This window comes from Echinops telfairi, unplaced genomic scaffold (assembly GCF_000313985.2).
Source record: "Echinops telfairi isolate 266 unplaced genomic scaffold, ASM31398v2 ScPeMD7_5;HRSCAF=22, whole genome shotgun sequence".
Classification (NCBI taxonomy): Eukaryota; Metazoa; Chordata; class Mammalia; order Afrosoricida; family Tenrecidae; genus Echinops; species Echinops telfairi.
In genome coordinates, this window is record NW_022103901.1 from 14,958,012 (window position 1) to 14,964,717 (window position 6,706).

Here is a 6,706-nt window from a genome sequence, read left to right on the forward strand (position 1 = left end):
CATTTATCAAGGGGTCACGAGGGTGGGTGGGGGGAGGGAGGGGGAAAAAGAGGAGCGGATACCAAGAGTTCAAATAGAAAGTAAATGTTTCGAAAGTCATGATGGCAACATATGTACCAATCGGTTTAATACAATCGAAGTATATATTGTTACCAGCTGTAAGAGGCTCCACTAAAATGATCTTTAAGAAAAAGATGTCGAGCTCGCCTCGGCAGGACACATACTAAAACTGGAACGATACAGAGAAGATTAACATGGCCCCTGCACAAGGATGACACGCAAAGTCGTGAAGCGTTCCATATTATTAAAAAAAAAAAAAAGAAAATGACGTGTGGTACCATCGCTACCGCCATCCGTTTCAAAACATTTTCTTCCTTCTGGTGCCCTTGATACGGGCTCACCCACCATCCGCTCCCCAAGTGTGCTGCTCGCTGCGTGCCGCCATGGTTACTGCCTCATCCCCAAATCGCCCAGCGCCTTTGGCACACACTGTGCCTAGACAAAGGCCATCCTGCCTCCCTCCCCTCGATAACCACTCATTAATTTTGGGTGTTTAGACACTGACCTCCTTCCTAGAAGTGAGGTCATACCGCCCGGGTCTTGTTGTGGCTGGCTTAGGTGGCTCCCAGTTCATCCGTGTCAGGCAGCGGCAAAAAGAGCTGAGGGCAGTGTTCCCTGGGGGCCTCGGCCCCTTTGGTTGAGTCATTCATTGTTGATAGACACCTGGGAGGTGTTCCCCCTTCCCGCTTTGGGGAAAGTGCTGCAGTGTGCGCTGGTGTACAGACTGCTGTTCCTGCCTTCCTTCCTTCTGGGTGTGTTTTAGGATTGGGATTGCTGGGTCGCCGGTCTCTCTTTGAGAACCTTAGTCTCAAAGCCACCCCCAGGCTTTGCAAGACCGCTTTAAAGCGCTGTCAAGCAAGGCGGTTGCTTTGAGGACTAAGGTGCGCTGGACACGAGGCATGGTGCTTTCAACGGCCCCCTGTGCACGTGGCAGTTGGACCCTGAACAAGGAAAGCTGAGAAGCCAGGCATTTGAAGGACGGAGCTGGCGAAGACGATGGAAAGTACCGCTGGCAGGCTGACCAAAGACCAGCACCTCTGCTGGAAGAGGGACGGCCAGCGTGCTCCTTGGAGGCAAGGATGGCGAGACTTGTCTCACGTGCTTTGGACAAGTCGAGAGAGAGCAGTTCCTGGAGGGGAACATTGTGCTGGGTAAAGTAGTGGAGCAGTGACAGACAGGCAGGTCCTCCACAAGACACGATGGGCCACGATGTGACCCGGGGCGGCATCAATGGGCCCAAACATACGCATAATTGGGAGGATGGTGCAGGATCAGGCAGGGCTTTGTCCACTGAACCCAGGGCCGCTATGGGTCAGGACGGACTCCACGGCATCTAACAACAGTTTCGTTCTCCTTTCCCCAAAGCTCTTTCTTTTCGTAATCGCTCGCCACAAAAAGATGAATATCAGATGATTTTACTGATACGAGCTAAGTAAATGCCTTAATCAGAAAAAACCAGGAGTGGTTGTCAGGCGTCAGGGAGAGGGAGGAAGATGGTTTCTGTTTCGGGGCATTCAGTGCATATGAATGGCGGGGGCCTGTTTGGGGAAGGGATGGGGATAAGTGATCATGGTGGTCTAGTAGGTACATGCTGGGCTGCTAGCCGCAAGGTCAGCAGTTAGAAACCACCCGTCACTCTGTGAGAGAAAGAGGAGGCTTTCCACTTCCTTAAAGACTGACCGGTCCCACAAATGATCGCCAACACCCGAGGAGTTAATATGTCCAAACACTTGGAACAATGCCCTGTCCCAAGAACAAGTACTCCAGAAATAGAACTACCAGGAAACCCCATCCTCATATTTCTGACTTTGAGCTTAGGGGACACAGACGAAGAAGAGGTCCAGGTTCCACGTGGCCATTCCAGCCCACCGCGACCTTCCGTGCAGCAGAATGAGATGTCGACTAGTCGCGTGCCCTCCTCACTACTGTCCCTGCGCCTGCGTCCACTGCTGCAGCCATCTGTCATTCCGTCTCACTATGGGTCTTCGCCTTTCCCACTGCCCCGCTGCTTTACCAAGCACGATGTCTTTCTTCAGGGGCTGGTGCCTGCTGCCCAGACAGATTCGCTCCTCCTCTGGGTGGTATACTCAATATTCTTTGTCAGCGCCTGAATTCCAGGACAGCAGTTCTCCAGTCTCCCAAACGCATTGTACGGATTTCACATGCCTATAAGGTGACTGACAACACCAGGGCTTGGGCAAGTCCGCGTGTCGCTTGCTGCTCCTTCAGACCTTAAAGACGTCTTTTGCGGCAGATTTGCCAACACAATGCCCTTTGATTTCTTGCTTGCTGCTTTTATGTTTTATTTTATTTTTTTTTTAATCATGTAATTTATTTATTTTTATTGGCACACAATCCGCATAGCATACAATGCAATCGTTTAATTATGTCAAGCAGAGTTGTACAATCATTGTCACAATCAATTTTAGAACATTTTCTTTCTTTTTTAATCATTTTATCGGGGGCTCTTGCAGCTCTTATCACAATCCATTCAGCCATTGTGCCAAGCACATTTGTACATTTGTTGCCACCATCATTTTCAAAACATTTTCTTTCTATGCCCCATTCCCCCCTCCATCCCTCATGATCCCTTGATAATTTATAAATTATCCTTTTCCATGTCTTACACCAACCACTCTCTCCCTTCACCCACTTTTTTGTTGTCCATCCCCCTGGTGTGGGGGTGGGGGGTTATATGCCAATCATTGTGATCGGTTCCCCCTTTCTCCCCTCACCTTCCCCTTAACCTCCTGGTATCTCTATTCTCATTATTGGTCCTGAGGGGTTTATCTGTCCTGGGTTCCTTATGTTTCCAGCTCTTATCTGTATCAGTGTACATGCTCTGATCTAGTTGGATTTGTAAGGTAGAATTGGGGTCATGACAGTAGGGGTGGGGGGGGGAGCATTAAAGAACTAGAGGAAAGTTGTGTGTTTCATTGGTGCTACACTGCACCCTGACTGGCTCGTCTTTTCCTTGTGACCCTTCTGTAAGGGGATGTCCAATTGTCTGCAGATGAGCTTTGGATCCACTCGGCCCTCCCCCTCATTCACATAAATATGATTTTTTGTTTTGGGTCTTTGATGCCTGATACCTGATCCCTTCGACAATTCATGATCACACAAGTTTGTGTGCTTCTTCTATGTGGGCTTTGTTGCTTCTCAGCTAGATGGCCACTTGTTTATCTTCAAGCCTCTAAGACCCCAGACACTATATCTTTTGATAGCCGGGCACCATCAGCTTTCTTCACCACATTTGCTTATGCACCCACTTTTGCCTTTAGCAATCGTGCCAGGGAAGGTGAGCATCACAGATTTCTGGGTTCTTAGAACAAACTGTTCTTGCATTGAGGGAGTACTTGAGTGCAGGTCCAATGTCCATCTGCTACCTTAATACTTAACACATAAATGCATGTACATAGATCTATATCCCTCTCGTTATATATAAATGTATTTACATATGTACATGCCTGTATTTAGACCTCTATAAATGTCCTTTGCTTGCTAATTCTTTCCTCTATTTCCTTTTACTTTCCTCTTGTCCCACTATCATGTTCGGCCTTTATCTGGGTTTCAGTAATTTCTCTCGGTTACATTGCCCTTGATCAAGCCCCACCAGGCATCCTATGCCCTCCTCGCCATTGATTTTAGATCACTTGTTGTTCCCTAGTCCCTGGGTTTGTTAACACCCACTTCCTTTCCCCTGCCCCCCTCCCATTGGCGCCCCCCCACCAACCGTCAGTCCGTTATTTTCTCCTCCAGATAATTTATCCTGCCTATCTTATCTAGATAAACCTGCAGTGACAATAATGAGCACAAAAACAAGACAAAGCAAAACATAACAAGAAAAGAAAACTAAAAACAAAACAGCAACAATCACAACAAAAAAATCAACAATAAAAAAAGAAAAGCCTATAAATAGTTCCAGGCCTATCTCTTGACCTTCTAAGTGTTTTCCAGTCCAGTCTGATGGGGTGCCATGCCCTGGCCCCAAAGTCTATTTTTTGGTATTCCTCAGGGACTTCATTGCTCTGTTCCCCTTGCTGTTCTGTTGCACACCTTTAATGTTTTGCCTCGGTGTGGTGGGATCAGATCAGGCGGAATTCCCACACTGTGTCTCCAGTGTTGTCCCCCGTAGGGCTATGGGTCAGTGAGGGACGTCGTGTCTGGTGGTGGACAACCTCACCCTTTCTCTGTTTATCACGATGTTGCTTATTGGCCCAATTGTGAGGATTTCCCTTATCTTTATATGGAGGTGTGATCTATGAGGATTTCCCTTATCTTTATATGGAGGTGTGATCTATGAGGATTTCCCTTATCTTTATATGGAGGTGTGATCTATGAGGATTTCCATTATCTTTATATGGAGGTGTGATCTATTTTGAAGATGGTTATCTTTGATCTTCATCGAGGAGTGCTTCCTGTTCTCTTTGATTTCAAGGGCAAGATCGCATCATCTGCATATCACAGGTTATTAATGAACCTCACTCTAATCTTGATGCTGTGTTCTCCCTATAGGCCAACCTCTCAAATGATTTGCTCAGAATACAGATTGAAAATGCACGGTGAATAACCCTACAGGGGACAACACTGGAGACACAGTTTGGGAATTGCACCTGATGCGTCCATTGTGTCAAGCACATGTATACATATGTCGCCATCATCATTTTCAAAACACTTTCTTTCTACTTGAGCCCTTGGTATCCGCTTATTTCCCCCCTCCCCTTCTCTCCCTAGGTACTCTATTTCCTTTTTTATCGTTTTATTGGGGGCTCATACAACTCATCACAATCCATATTTTCTTTCTTTGTTATTGTTGTTAGGGTTGTTTTGTTGTTTGTCTGTTTGGGTATGATTGCCTGTATGTGAAAGACAGGGTAGGGACAGCTATGGAGACAGTAACTGGATTGATGGTTTCCTGAGGGCTTAGCAGGGGAGGTTGGGGAAAAGGAGGGACTGATAACCTGGAGTACAGGAAAGATGAAAAGGCTCTGAACATGGACTGTGGTGATCATTGTACAAGTCTTGGTATGATTTGAACTACTGAGTTGTATAGTATGTGGATTCTGTCCCAATAAAACTTTAAGAAATAAAAAAAATGTTAAAAAAGTAACAAAAGAGCCCATGCTAGTCCTTCTCAGGCTCCACAAGGCCTTTTTACGTGCTTCCTTCCATTTTTGATGACCCAGTGTTCCTAGCGGCATCATTCATGGATCCCACAGTCCTGTTTTAGGGGCTCTTTGCAGTTGTTCTCAGCTGTGCCACGTCAGCAAAGGAAGGTCCAGAAGGCTTTATTCCATCCACATCACTAAGGAGTTCCAATATCCACAGTGGCACCCATGGTAGCTTGCAGACTGCCACCAGGAAAAGGGACCTGATGATCTACCACTAAAACCTGGCCAACAGCCGAGAAACATGGTTTCATAAAGGGCCAGCAAAGTGAATCCTTGGTCATAAGGCGCTCAAAATACAGCGGATGAAGAGCTGTCTCCACAAAGCTGACCAAGGCCTTAGGATGTGGATGGGAGAAAAGCTCTCCTGGGGGGGAAGGGCCTGATGCTTGTTCAATTCTGAGGCCTGTGCTCAGCCCCTCGCTTGGGAGGATACGAAGCTTTTTTTTTTTTTCTTCTTGCATCTCCCCCCAACCCCCACCCCTTCTGCATCCCATGAAGCTTTTGTGTGCTGATGAATTTAAGTAACAGCCTTACAGACCTTGACCTCCCTTCTGGTACCTCAGCTCTTCATTTGCGAAATGCGGACAACACCTGGTCCTGTCTTGCCAAATGATGGTTAGCTGGGCCATCAGACCACCCGGGCCTTTGGAGGACCCAGGGGGCCAGCAGTTTTGAAGGTTTCCTTTGGATTCCACTTGAGCTACTGGGAGAAGGTCGCAAGCTGGGGGACCAGGGGACCCACAGTCTTCCATGCTGCCACCTTGGGCCTCGAACTTCCCAGGGCTCTGGAGCACCGGATGTCACAACCCCCCTCTCATCCCCAACCCTGCTGTGATCATTATTCTATTTCAGCTGTTCCCCCTGGTCTGTCTGCATGTGCCTGCTCCTGGTTCAGAACCCGTGTTCCCGCCTCCGAAGCCAGGTTTCTGAGCTGCTTTATGGTCTGAATCTCAACAAAGGCCTGCCCCAGGGGACCAGTCGCCGCCAAATCTGAGATCAGGCTGCTTTTTTTATTTTTTTAACGGGGGGGGGGGGGCATGGTTGGCAGAGCCCCTTGGAGGTGCTGTGTAGCAGGACATCCCAAGACCCTCCAGCTCGGCTCCGGATTCCTGGGAAATGGGGGCTGGCCCGCATTGCTCGCTGCCCCCTGGAGACCACGACGCAGAGAGGACTTGCTTTCAGCCACCTACCTGCTCCCCCCACACACACCCCTCCCCTATTTTTTCCCAGGCTGTGGGAGACAAAGGGTTAAATCCCATAGAGCTGATGCGCTGACTCCAGGCTAGAGGGGCCCGGGAAGCTGGGGTCACTTCCTGCTCCGTCCCAGTCACCCTGAACTGGTCCCCGGGTTCTCAGCCTGGGATCGCCCCTTGAGAAAGACCCCAGAGTCCTCAGCATCTGGCCCGCCCCCCTCGAGGCAGGGCATTTAAGGGGTTAAGTCCCCTGGGGCTGGATTCGGCCTTCCGGCTCCCCAG

General features: G+C 48.7%; 1 non-coding gene across 1 annotated transcript; it reads left to right on the forward strand.

The window, feature by feature from the left end:
• Positions 1–201: 201 nt before the first annotated feature.
• LOC115868003 lies at positions 202–306 on the forward strand. The gene has a single exon (XR_004045366.1). It is a non-coding gene; the product is annotated as a U6 spliceosomal RNA (small nuclear RNA).
• Positions 307–6,706: the final 6,400 nt, after the last annotated feature.